Source organism: Bos mutus, chromosome X, assembly GCF_027580195.1.
Source record: "Bos mutus isolate GX-2022 chromosome X, NWIPB_WYAK_1.1, whole genome shotgun sequence".
In the NCBI taxonomy this organism is placed as follows: domain Eukaryota; kingdom Metazoa; phylum Chordata; class Mammalia; order Artiodactyla; family Bovidae; genus Bos; species Bos mutus.
In genome coordinates, this window is record NC_091646.1 from 58018553 (window position 1) to 58032973 (window position 14421).

Consider the following 14421-nt stretch of genomic DNA (forward strand, 5'->3'; position numbering starts at 1 on the left):
CATACAGATTGTGAAATTATTTGTTCTAGTTCTCTGAAAAATACCGTTGGTAGCTTGATAGGGATTGCATTGAATCTATAGATTGCTTTGGGTAGTATACTCATTATCACTATATTGATTCTTCCGATCCATAAACATGGTATATTTCTCCATCTATTTGTGCCATCTTTCATTTCCTTCATCAGTGTTTTATAGTTTTCTATATATAGGTCTTTTTTTTTTTCTTTAGGTAGATTTATTCCTAAGTAGTATATTCTTTTCACTGCAATGGTGAATGAAATTGTTTTCTTAATTTCTGTTTCTGTTTTCTCATTGTTAGTGTATAGGAATGCAAGGGATTTCTGTGTGTTAATTTTATATCCTGCAACTTAACTATATTCATTAATTAGCTCTAGTAATTTTCTGGTAGAGTCTTTAGGGTTTTCTGTGTAGAGGATCATGTTATCTGCAAACAGTGAGAGTTTTACTTTTTTTTCCAAACTGGATTCCTTTTATCTCTTTTTCTGCTTTTATTGCTGTGGCCAAAACTTCCAAAACTGTTGACTAGTAGTTCCAAGAGTGGGCACCCTTGTCTTGTTCCTGACTTTAGGGGAAATGCCTTCAGTGTTTCACCATTGAGGATAATGTTTGCTGGGGGGTTGTCATATAGGGCTTTTATTATGTTGAGATATGTTCCTTCTCTGCCTGTTTTCTGGAGGGTTTTTATCATAAATGGATGTTGAATTTTGTCAAAGGCTTTCTCTGCATGTATTGAGATAATCTTTTGGTTTTTATCTTAATTTGTTAATGTGGTATATCGCATTGATCGATTTGAGGATATTGAAGAATCCTTGCATCCCTGGGATAAAGCCCACTTGGTCATGGTGTATGATCTTTTTAATGTGTTGTTGGATTCTGATTGCCAGAATTTTGTTAAGGATTTTAGCATTTATGTTCATCAGTGATATTGGCCTGTAGTTTTCTTCTTCTGTGGCATCTTTGTCAGGTTTTGGTATTAGGGTGATGGTGGCCTCATAGAATGACTTTGGAAGTTTACCTTCCTCTGCAATTTTCTGGAAGAGTTTGAGTAGGGTAGTTGCTAGCTCTTCTCTAAATTTTTGGTAGAATTCAGCTGTGAAGCCATCTGGTCCTGGGCTTTTGTTTGTTGGAAGGTTTTTTTGTTACAGTTTCGATTTCTGTGCTTGTGATGGGTCTGTTAAGATTTTCTATTTCTTCCTGGCCCAGTTTTGGAAAGTTGTAATTTTCTAAGAATTTGTCCATTTCTTCCAAGTTGTCCATTTTATCAGCATATAGTTGCGGATAGTAGTCTCTTATGATCCTTTGTATTTCTGTGTTGTCTGCTGTGATCTCTCCATTTTCATTTCTAATTTTGTTGATTTGATTTTTCTCCCTTTGTTTCTTGATGAGTCTGGCTAATGGTTTGTCTATTTTATTTATCTTCTCAAAGAACTAGCTTTTAGCTTTGTTGATTTTTTCTATGGTCTCTTTTGTTTCTTTTGCATTTATTTCTGCCCTAATTTTTGTGATTTCTTTCCTTCTATTAACCCTGGGGTTCTTCATTTCTTCCTTTTCTAGTTGCTTTAGGTGTAGAGTTAGGTTATTTATTTGATTTCTCTCCTGTTTCTTGAGGTAGGCTTGTATTGCTATGAATCTTCCCCTTAGCACTGCTTTTACTGAATCCCATAGGTTTTGGGTTGTTGTGTTTTCATTTTCATTCGTTTCTATGCATATTTTGATTTCTTTTTTTATATCTTCTGTGATTTGTTGGCCATTCAGAAATATGTTGTTTAGCCTCCATATGTTTGTATATTTCATAGTTTTTTCCTGTAGTTGACATTTAATCTTACTGCATTGTGATCAAAAAAGATGCTTGAGATGATTTCAATTTTTGAATTTACCAAGTCTAGATTTATGGCCCATGATGTGATCTTTCCTGGAGAAGGTTTTGTGTGCCCTTGAGAAAAAGGTGAAATTCATTGTTTAGGGTGAAATGTCCTATAGATATTAATTAGGTCTATCTGGTCCATTGTATCATTTAAAGTTTGTGTTTCCTTGTTAATTTTCTGTTTCATTGATCTATCCATAGGTGTGAGTGGGGTATTAAAGTTTCCCACTCTTATTGTGTTACTGTTAATTTCCCCTTTCATATTTGTTAGCATTTGCCTTACATATTGTGGTGCTCCTATGTTGGATGCATGTATATTTATAATTGTTATATCTTCTTTTTGGATTGATCCTTTGATCATTACGTAGTGTCCTTCTTTGTCTCTTTTCACGGCCCTTATTTCAAAGTCTAAGTGGGTGTTCTTTGGAAGAAATGATGCTAAGGCTGAAACTCCAGTACTTTGGCCACCTCATGCGAAGAGTTGACTCATTGGAAAAGACTCTGATGCTGGGAGGGATCGTGGGCAGGAGGAAAAGGGGACAACAGAGGATGAGATGGCTGGATGGCATCACTGACTTGGTGGACGTGAGTTTGAGTGAACTCTGGGAGATGGTGATGGACAGGGAGGCCTGGCGTGCTGCAATTCATGGGGTTGCAAAGAGTCAAACACGACTGAGTGACTGAACTGAACTGAATTGAAGTATTGCTATTCCTGCTTTCTTTTCATCTCCATTTGCATGGAATATCTTTTTCCAGCCCTTCACTTTCAGTCTGTGTGTGTCCCTTGTTTCGAGGTGGGTCTCTTGTAGAACAACATATATAGGGGTCTTTTTTTTTTTTTTTTTTTATCCCTTCCAGCAGTCTTTGTCTTTTTGTTGGGGCATCAACCCATTTAAATTTAAGGTAATTATTTATAAGTATGATCCCATTGCCATTTACTTTATTGTTTTGGTTTCAAGTTTATAAACCTTTTCTGTGTTTCCTGTCTAGAGAAGATCCTTTAGCATTTGTTAAAGAGGTGGTTTGGTGGTGCTGAATTCTCTCAACTTTTGCTTGTCTGTAAAGCTTTTGATTTCTCCTTCATATTTGAATGGGATCCTTGCTGGGTACAGTAATCTGGGTTGTAGGTTTTTCTTTTTCATCCCTTTAAGTATGCCCTGCCATTCCCTTCTGGCTTGAAGAGTTTCTCTTGAAAGATCAGCTGTTATCCTGATGGGGATCCCCTTGTGGGTTAATTTTTGTTTTCTCCTTGCTGCTTTTAATATTTTTTCTTTGTGTTTGATCTTCATTCATTTGATATGTGTTTTGGGGTGTTTCACCTTGAGTTTATCCTGTTTGGGACTCTCTGGGTTTCTTGGACTTGGGTGGCTATTTCCTCCCCATTTTAGGGAAGATTTCAACTATTATCTCAAATATTTTCTCATGGCCTTTGTTTCTGTCTTCTTCTGGGACTCCTATGATTCGAATGTTGGGGCTTTTGACATTGTCCCAGATGTCTGTGAGGTTATCCTCATTTCTTTTAATTCTTTTTTCTTTTTTCCTCTCTGCCATTTTTTCCCACCATTCTATCTTCCACTTCACTTATCCTCTCTTCTGCCTCAGTTATTCTACTATTGGTTCCCTCCACAGTGTTTTTGATCTCAGCTATTGCATTATTATTGATTGACTTTTTTTTAATTTCTTCTAGGTCCTTGTTAAACTTTTCTTGCATCTTCTCAATCCTTCTCTCCAGACTATTTATCTGTAACTCCATTTTGTTTTCCAGATTTTGGATCATTTTTACTATCATTATTCTGAATTATTTTTCAGTTAGACTCCCTATCTCCTCCTCTTTGGTTTGGTTTGGTGGACATTTATCATGTTCCTTTACCTGCTGAATATTTTTCTGCCTTTTCATCTTGTTTAGGTTGCTGTGTTTGGGGTGGCCTCTCTGTGTGCTGGAAGTTTGTGGTTCCTCTTTATTGTGGAGGTTGCTCCCTGTGGGTGGGGTTGGATGAGTGGCTTGTCACTCAAGGTTTCCTGGTTAGGGAAGCTTGCGTCAGTGTTCTGGTGGGTGGAGCTTCATTTCTTCTGTCTCGAGTGCAATCAAATGTCCAGTAGTGAGTTTTGAGGTGTCTGTGGGTTTGGTGTGACTTTTGGCTGCCTGCATTTTTGTGCTTGGATTCATGTTCCAGCTTTGTTGGAGAATTAGCTTGGTATGTCTTGCTCTGAAACTTGTTGGCTCTTTGGTGGAGCTTGGTTTCAGTGTAGGTATGGAGGCTTTTGATGAGCTTTTGTCGATTAATGGTCCCTGGAGTCAGAAGATTTCTGGTTATCTCAAGTTTTGGATTTAGGCCTCTCCCTCTGGCTTTCAGTCTTATTCTTGTAGTAGCCTCAAGACTTCTCCATCCATACAGCACCAATGACAACACATCTAGTTTAATGGTCAAAAGATTCTCCACAGTGAGGGATACCCAGAGAGGTTCACAGAGTTACATGAAGAAGAGAAGAGGGAGGAGGGAGATAGAGGTGACCAGGAAGAGGGGGAATTAAAAGGGGAGAGAGCAGTCTAACCAGTAATCCATTCCCTATTTGCTCTCCACAGTCTGGAACACTCAGAGTGGTTCATGAAGTTCCATAGAGAAGAGAAAAGGGAGGAAGGAGATAGAGGTGACCAGGAGGAGGGGAGGGGCTGTCAAAAGGAGAGAGACCAATCTAGCCTGTGATCAGTTCGCTAAGTTTTCTCCACAGCCCAGAACACCCAAAGAGATTCACAAAGTTAAGTAGAGAAGAGAAGGGGGAGGGAGGAGATAGAGGTGACCTGGGGGAGAGAAAGTAGAGTCAAAAGGGGAGAGAGCAATCAAGCCAGTAATCACACTCCTAAGTAAAAATGAGTACTGAAGATTGGATTCTTAAAGATACAAAATTGATAACAATTACCAAAAAGCAAAAATTAAAAATCTAGAGTAGAGGTTAGACTCTCAAAAATACAATATTAAAAAAAGACAAAAATCACAAAAATTATATTAAAAAATACGAAATTTGCTTTAAAAATAGGGTCTTTTTTTTTTTCAAGGTAATAGTAGGTTTTAAAAATGAAAATTAAAGGATTAATAAAACCTAAAAATAAAAACAATTAAAAAAGAAATTTAAAAATGATAATAGTAAAATATATCTAGGAAATTTTCTGGAGCTGTTGAGGGCAGTGTGTGGTCAGTTCAGTTTCAGATAGTTCCTTGCTCCACATTATACTTCTTCTCAAAGTCTATAGGTTCCTTCCAAAGTAATCAGTGCTAACTACATGGTTTTAACCTGTTGCACCTGTCACTTCCAGAGCTGTTCCCTCTTCTTGGTTTATTTTGGCTTCCTCAGTTTGCAAGGGAGAATGCAATGGCACCCCATTCCAGTATTCTTGCCTGGAGAATCCCAGGGATGGGGGAGCCTGGTGGGCTGCCATCTATGGGGTTGCATAGAGTCAGACACGACTGAAGCGACTTAGCAGCAGCAGCAGCAGTTTGCAAGTCTCTTCAGCATCTAACTTATGCTCTGACACAAGGGGGCGAAGGTGGTCATTTATTTAGGCTCACTTGTTCAATTGTGCTGCTGGGAGTGAGGAACACTGCAAACAAATATCACTGGCGGGTGTGTGGAGTGCTTGCAGTGTCTGGGTCACACTGAGTTTGTCCCCGCTCACGGTATTTGTGCTTTCCTGGTCTGCACTGCTTAGGCTCCAGGTTGCTCTGCTGGGGAACTTTCTGGGTGGGCCCTGGGTTGCATGCATTTCCCAGATCTACACCGTTCAGGTTCTTGGGTACTCCACAAAGGCACGGATTCAGTTGGGCCTGTGTTTCGTGCTCGAGGTTTGTGCCCTTCCCAGGTCCAAGCAGCTCAGGCAACCAGGTGCTTGGTGAGAGCACACTCACCAGGTGCAGGGCGTCTTATCCCCTCCCTGGTCCCAGCCGCTTGCTTTCCTTGGTGCACAGCTGCATCTCAGGTGTGCCTTGTGTCTCCTCTGGGGAGCTGATCTCTGGCTGCGACCCTCCTGATGGATGTCAACTATCTAATATCCCAGGAAGACTTGGTTAACAACTGAGAACCTGCTCGCAGTTTGGCAGGGGATTCCGTCTCTGGGGCAGAGTTTACCTCTTTCCTTCTGGCTCTGGCTGGCGCCTGCCTGCCTCCCTACCTCCAGCAGGGGATGGGCCAGTCTGCAGCCTGCTAGCTCTCCTCTGGTATTAACTCAGTCCTTTGTTCTGTGAGCAGCCCAGCAGTGCCTTAGGTTAGAGCTTTTCACAGGAAAGTTCTCTCTCTCTTAATTCCTTTTTTTTTTCCTCTCTGGCTATCCCACAGTTTGGGTTGCTATCTCACATTAGCTCCCTAAGATTGCCCTCAGGGCATTCAGGCCCAGTTTTTACCCTAAGCAGTGCAGCCCACACCTCCCTGTTCAGCCCCCACTTGCTGGTGACAGACACGAACATCTGGGCTGCTTCTCTGCTGGAAGTTGCAGTTAGGCGCGTAATCTGTGGGTTTCATTTATTTATTTTTTCCTCCCGGTTATGTTGCCTTCTGAGATTCCAAAACTCCCCACAGACCCGCCAGTGAGAGGGTCTCCTGGTGCTTGGAAACTTCTCTTTTAAGACTCCCTCCCCGGGATGGGTCTCCATCACTAACTCTTTTGTCTCTCTTTTTATCTTTTATATTTTGTCCTACCTCCTTTCTAAGACAATGGGCTGCCTTTCTGAGTGCCTGATGTCCTCCTCCATTGTTCAGAAGTTGTTTTGTGGTATTTGCTCAGCGTTCAAATGATCTTTCAATGAATTTGTGGGGGGAAAAGTGGTCCCCCTGTCATTTTCCTCCACCATCTTAGGACCACCCCTCAAGACTTTATTTTCTTGGGCTTTAAAATCACTGTAGATGGTGACTGCAGTCACAAAATTAAAAGACGCTTCCTCCTTGGAAGAAAAGCTATGACAAACCTAGACAGCCTATTGAAAAGCAGAGACATTTCATATGCTTACTTGTAATCCATTTATCTTCTTTGGTGATGTGTTTGTCAAAATCTTTTATCCGTTTTTAGAAATTGGCTTGTTCAATAAATGCTGGAGAGGGTATTGAGAAAAAGGAACCTTTTACACTGTTGGTGGGAATGCAAACTAGTACAGCCACTATGGAGAACAGAGTGGAGATTCCTTAAAAAACTGGAAATAGAACTGCCATATGACCCAGCAATCCCACTGCTGGGCATACACACCAAGGAAACCAGAACTGAAAGAGACACATGTACCCCAATGTTCATCGCAGCACTGTTTATAATAGCCAGGACACGGAAGCAACCTAGATGTCCATCAGTAGATGAATGGATAAGAAAGCTGTGGTACACATACACAATGGAATATTACCCAGCCATTAAAAAGAATACATTTGAATCAGTTCTAATGAGGTGGATGAGACTGGAGCCGATTATACAGAGTGAAGGAAGCCAGAAAGAAAAACACCAACACAGTATTACGCATATATATGGAATTTAGAAAGATGGTAATAATAACCCTGTATGCGAGACAGCAAAAGAGACACAGATGTATAGAACAGTCTTTTGGACTCTGTGGGAGAGGGCGAGAGCAGGATGATTTGGGAGAATGGCATTGAAACATGTAAGTTATCACATGTGAAACGAATCTCCAGTCCAGGTTCGAGGCATGATACAGGGTGCTCGGGGATGGTGCACTGGGATGACCCAGAGGGATGGGATGGGGAGGGAGGTGGGTGGGGGGTTCAGGATGGGGAGCACATGTACACCCATGGTGGCTTCATGTCAATGTATGGCAAAACCAATACAATATTGTAAAGTAAAATAAATAAATAAAACTGAGATTTAAAAAAAAAGAAATTCACTTGTTTCTTATTGTTTTGGTTTGGGAGTTTTAAAAGTCTATTCTGGTTACAAGTCTTTTATCAGATAAAAGTGAAAGTGAAGTCACTCAGTTGTGTCAGACTCTTTGCAACCCCATGGACTGTAGTCTACCAGGCTCCTCCATCCTTGAGATTTTCCAGGCAAGAGTACTGGAGTGGGTTGCCATTTCCATATCCAAGGTATCTTCCCAACCCAGAGATCGAATCCGAGCCTCCCACACTGCTGGCAGATGCTTTACCATCTGAGCCACCAGGGAAACCCCTTGATCAGATAAGCAATTTGCAAACCTTGTTTGCCAGACTGTAGCTTGTCTTCTAATTTTATTTTTGGTGTCCATAGCAGAGCAAAGTAATTAATTCTGGTGAAATACAAGTTAGTGAGGATTTTATGAATTTTGCTTTTGATGTCATAATTAAGAGGTCTTTATTCAACCCCAGGGTATGAAAATTTGTGCCTATGTGTTCTTCTATGGGTTTTATAGTATTAAATTTAGGTCTATGATCTATGAGATGGTTGGATGGCATCACCGAAGCAATGGACATAAATTTGGGCAAACTCCAGGAGATGGTGAGGGACAGGGAGCTCTGGCATGCTGCAGTCCACGGGGTAGTGAAGAGTCGGACATGACTTGGAGAGTGAACAACAACCATGCTCTATTATGGGCTCTTTTGCATATGGTGAAATGTTTAGGATTAAGTTCATCAGTTTTTTTTTTGCACGTGTATATTCAGTTTTTTCAGTACCATTTGTTGTAAAGACTTGCCTTTCTCCATTGAATTGTCTTTACATCTTTGTCAAAAGTTGGTTGACCATATTTGTGACCATATCTGGCTGTATCTGGAATCTCTCTTCTGATTTCAGTGATCTAAGTATCGATCTTTTCTCCAATGCTACATAGTCTTGATTATTGTAGCTTTACAGTAGATCTTCATATTGAGTAGTGTGTGTCCTTCAACTTTGCTTTTTTTTTCCCAAAATTAATATGACTATGGCTATTTTAGTACCCTTATCCTTCAATGTAATTATTAGAAACTACTTGTTTATATATACAAAGAATCTTTTGGGGATTTTTAATTGGTATTGCATTATATTCACAAACAAATTTGGAGAGAATTGGCATTATCACTGTTTGGAAACTTTCAGTCCATGAGTATGGAGTGTTTTCTGTTTTCTTAGGCCTTATTTGAGCTTCCCTGGTGGCTTAAACAATAAAGAATCTGCCTTATTTGATTACTTTCATCAATGTTTTGTAGTTTTTATCATATAGCTCATGTATTATTTGATATAGACTTTAATATTTCCCTGGGGTATATTGTGAAAGATATTGTTTATTTTTATTTCAATTTCCATTTGTTCATTGGTGTGTATTGATATTGGTGTGTAGAAATATTGATTTCTACATGTCCATCTTATAACCTGAAGCCATCCCAAACTCACTTATATTAGTTCCAGAGGCTTTTTGTAGACTACTTGGGATTGTGTGCATAGACAAACATGTCATTTGCAGATGGGGCAGTTTCATTATTGTTTTCCTTTCAAATTTGAAATCATTTTATTTTGTTTTCTTCCCTTTTTCACCATCAAGGGCTTCAAGAAGTGGTAAGAGCAGATATGTTTGCTAGTTTTTGATTGTGTGTGTGTATAAGTCACCTTAGTCATGTCTAAGTCTTTGTGACCTTCTGGACTGTAGCATGCCAGACTTCTCTGTCCATGGGATTCTCCAAGCAAGAATACTGGAGTGGGTTGCCATGCCCTCCTCTAGTGGATCTTTCCAACCCAGAGATTAAACCCTTGTCTTCAGCCTCTCCTGCATTGGTAGGCAGGTTCTTTACCATTAGTGCCACCCGGGAAATCCTAGTTTCCGATTGTAGTGGAAAACAGTCCTTCACCATTAGCTGTAGGTTTTTTTTTTTTTTTCAGATGTCCGCCATCAGATTTATCATCAGTCATGAATATAGGATTCTGTTAACTGCTTTATCTCATTGACTGAAATGATTATATATTTTTTTTTTTTTTGATTTGTGGATACAGTGAATTATATTGATTGATTTTCAAATGTTGAAAAGTCTTGCATTCCTGAGATAAATTCCACTTGTTGATAATATATTATTGTTTTTATATTATTATTGGATTTGAATTGTTAATATTTCATTGAGGATTTTTGAGTTTATGCTCATGTTGGTTAATATTTTATAGTTTGTTTGTTTTTTTTTTTTTTTTTGCTTTTAATGCTGGTCTTAAAACACATTGTTCCTTCCCCTTCTGTTTTCTGGAAGAGATTGTATAGAAAATATATTGATTTTTTCCCCCTAAATATTTGTTGAAACTCAGTATTTTTCTTTTTGGAAGGTTTAGGATTATGAATTCTGGTTCTTTTATAGATATAGAATTGACCTTGTGTGAATTATGGTAGCTTATGGTTTTCAAGGAACTGGTCCATTTTATCTAAGTTGGAGGATGTATGTGCATGTTCATAAGGTACTTTATTATCCTATTAATGGCTGTAGAGTCAGTAGTGATATCTCCTCTTTAATTCATTATTTTGGTTATCTGTGCTTTTTTTAACCTTCATTTGTTAGAGGATTATCAATTTTTATTGATTTTTTCAAAGAACCATCTTTTTTTTAAATTTATTTTCTCTATTCTTTCTCTGTTCTGAATCTCATTAATTTCAGTTCTTATACTTATTATTTCCTGTCTTATATTTGCTTTTGATACTTTTGTAACTTATTTTTAAATAATTTGATTACATTAAAATTACTCCTTAAAACTTCTCTACATTACAACACAGATACCTAGAGCAGACACCGCGGGACTTTACCTTCTAACTAAGCTCTTCCATCTTACCCAAGCTTTTAAAATTATAAGCGAAAGCTTTGCAATCAAGCTTCATTCTCTTTCCTTCTTGTTAATTTGATTGAGGCTTCTCTGTAACTGTGTCATCTGACATTTCCCCACTTCTGATGTTTTCCCTTTTCTCAAGTCAGACCTGTTTCATATGATACTTTCTACTATAGGCAGATTTATATCTTCAAAGCCAGAGCAAGCCCTTTCTTTATCTCAAGCCAAATCTAGATCATAATGTTAAGAACTCCCATTTATTGTGTAGCTACTAGGTACCAGACAGCATGCTAAACACTTTACATGCATTTTATCTAATCTACACTACAAGCCAGTTGTTAGGGGCTATTATCCATTTCATTGAGAATCATTAAAGCTAACACATGTATACCTGTGGCGGATTCATTTTGATATTTGGCAAAACTAATACAATTATGTAAAGTTTAAAAATAAAATTAAAATAAAAAATAATAAAATAAAACAAAAAAAAAAAAAGAAAAGTAACATAATTTTCCAGGCCATGGAGCTAAAATGTGATGGAGTAAAAATTTAAATCCAGGTCTGTCTGACTGCTAAGCTATGCTCATTGATACTATACCGCTTAGCCTTCAATATTCTCTTTTTATTAAAATGAAAATATTCTTAATATCAAGACATCTTAGCTATAATTAATGTACTACACTGTAGTTCATTCTCCTCCTACCTTCTTCCTATATATAGAACAACATGACCATTACCCAGGGTTGTAGTTCACCTCTATGTCACTCACTCCTCAGATGTTTAGTTTCTTATCCAATACATAGGAAGTCTCATCTCTCTGGCACTACCACCTTCCTCTTTTGTCCAAGCCTGTCCCCAACACACTGATATAATTCAGGGATTTTCAAACTGTATTGTGGAACACAATCACCAGAAAAAGTGAAAAAGTGAAAGTCACTCAGTAGTGTCCAACTCTTTGTGACTCCATGGACTGTAGCCTGCTGCCAGGCTTCTCTGTCCATGGAATTCTCCAGGCAGGAATACTGGATTGGGTAGCCATTCCCTTCTCTAAGATATTTTCCCAACCCAGGGATCACACCCGGGTCTCCAGAATTGTAGGCAGATTTTTTACCATCTGAGCCACCAGGGAAACCCAGAATCACCAGAAGTTCTTGTTAAACAGATTGTTGGGCCATACTCCTAGAATCTTTGACTCAGTAGATGTGGGGTGGGGTCAGTGTATGGCAAAAACCACTACAATATTGTAAAGTAATTGGCCTCCAATTAAAATAAATAAATTTCTTAAAAAAGAATTTCCATTTCTAAAAATTCTGCCAAGGAAGCTGCTGCTTCTGGTTCAAGTATCACTGATATAGTTATATGACTGATCAAATGGTCTTTGTATGTTTTTATTATATTGTAGAATTATAACCTAGTTATGAATTCCCACTTAATGAGCTTAGCTTGAAACATATGGAAGAAAAAGGTCTGAAGAGCACTGGTCACTAAAGTTATTCCACACAAAATGTATTTCATCACCAACAAAACTTGAAAATTTCTATGTAGCATTGATCCATTAAAAAGATTACAATGTCCATTAGCTTATGAAAGGCTATAAGAATTATGTCAGTAAAGTGAAAGTGAAAGTCACTCAGTCATGTCAGACTCTTTGAAACCCCTGTATACAGTCCATGGAATTATCCAGGCCAGAATACTGTAGTGTGTAGCAGTTCCCTTCTCCAGGGGATCTTCTCAACCCAGGGATTGAACCGAGGTCTCCCACACTGCAGGCAGATTCTTTACCAGCTGAGCTATAGGGAAGCCCATGTCAGTAAAGCTACTTCTCAAATTATAGTTCACCAAGTGTATCATTGCTCTTCATCCTGTTGGTGACACTGGTTGTCTCTCTGTTCATGCTGTTCGCACTGTTTGCTGAACCCAGGGTAGGCAAAGCGTGGGCTAAGAGGCTGGAAGGAGATTTGAGGAGCCATAGGAACTGCAGATACGTTTATTCTCTCCTGGTTGGCGGGGCAAACATTACACAGCCTCTCTTTTGGCTGACCCGGCAACCGTAGCAGTAGCCACAGGATAACCATAATGGAGCCATAACATTACCTTATATAACATAATCATGATGTCGTTCCAATGTAGCCCCAATGGAGCAGTAGCCAGTGCTTTCATGGTGAAGATCATACAGGCGTACCACACAAAACAGCTCATGGTCAAGTGAGTACTTAGTAATGTGCATGCACAGTTCTATAAGTGATCTTAGCTGTTACATAAACATTATTTACAAAATGTGGGGCAAGAGCAGGAGGCTGTGGGGTGAGAGAGCCTGATCACACTATCTTGGCTAATTTGCTCTTTCCCTACATCAAGTATTTCTTAGACTTACTTGGTCATAAATAACTTTTCCAGATATAACACAGTAGACTAGTGTTATTTAGGACACAGTTTGAGAAATGCTCCTCTAAAGTAATCTTTTTTACAGGAAAGGTCAGGTATCTCTGGGGATCTGCCAGAATCATAGAGGTTTGGTGCCTGTTCAGCAGCATTCAAATCATACAGAGGAGTTATTTACTCTGTCTTGGATCCAAGTCTGATTTTCTCTAGTGTGGCTCCTGGAACATTGGAATTAGTGAGTTCTGAGAAAAATTATGCACACTTAAAATTTACTTATGGGCAGAGATTCAGATATCATAGTAGGAGATATCAAGGGGCTTTCAAGGATTGATTATCTCTATTCTAAGTATGTACATCATCAGACACTTGATAATTTGAAATAGACTTTTGACTTGATAGCAGACAAAACTGCTCAGTATGTAAACTTCACCATTCATTTTTTAAAAACCAAGAAAATGATTTTTCATATTTGATATTCTGAAACATTGCCTAGTCTAAAGTTTCCCAATAGCAGTTATGCAAGCTCTACTGTAAGTTCTGTCAGAGGGTGGAAAGGAGTTCTGCTGAATCAAGTGACTTGGACCCATTTAGTAAAACATAGGTGCTTTCCCACAATCATCTCACTACCTTGGCCTTTAGCTTCCTCTGACCATTGTTCATTGACCCTTTCTTTATGAACATACTTCTCCCTGAACATAGAGTAAGGAAAAGTAAAAACCTAAATAACTTTGCTTTTAATTCTACCTTTAGCCATTACAGCATTAGCCTGAAGCAATGGGCCAGTGCTTAAAGTAGATTTGAGCACGAGCCCCATGAAACAGGAGATTCAGGATTAGTTATACAAATAAAAACTCCACTGCTGATGCTGATTAAACTCATTTGGTGTTAAATTTATAATTAGTTTTATTATTTAATATTCTAATATAGTTCTGTACATTAATTTTGATAAATTACTGAGTTGTTTTACCTTAATGGTTTTAGGTAATCTTGATTCCAGCTTGTGTTTCCTCCAGTCCAGCGTTTCTCATGATGTACTCTGCATATAAGTTAAATAAGCAGGGTGACAATATACAGCCTTGACGTACTCCCTTTCCTATTTGGAACCAGTCTGTTGTTCCATGTCCAGTTCTAACTGTTGCTTCCTGACCTGCATACAGATTTCTCAAGAGGCAGGTCAGGTCATCTGGTATTCCCATCTCTCAGAATTTTCCACAGTTTATCGTGATCCACAGAGTCAAAGGCTTTGGCATAGTCAATAAAGCAGAAAGAGATGTTTTTCTGGAACTCTCTTGCTTTTTCCATGATCCAGCGGATGTTGGTAATTTGATCTCTGGTTCTTCTGCCTTTTCTAAAACCAGCTTGAACATCAGGAAGTTCACGGTTCAAGTATTGCTGAAGCCTGGCTTGGAGAATTTTTAGCATT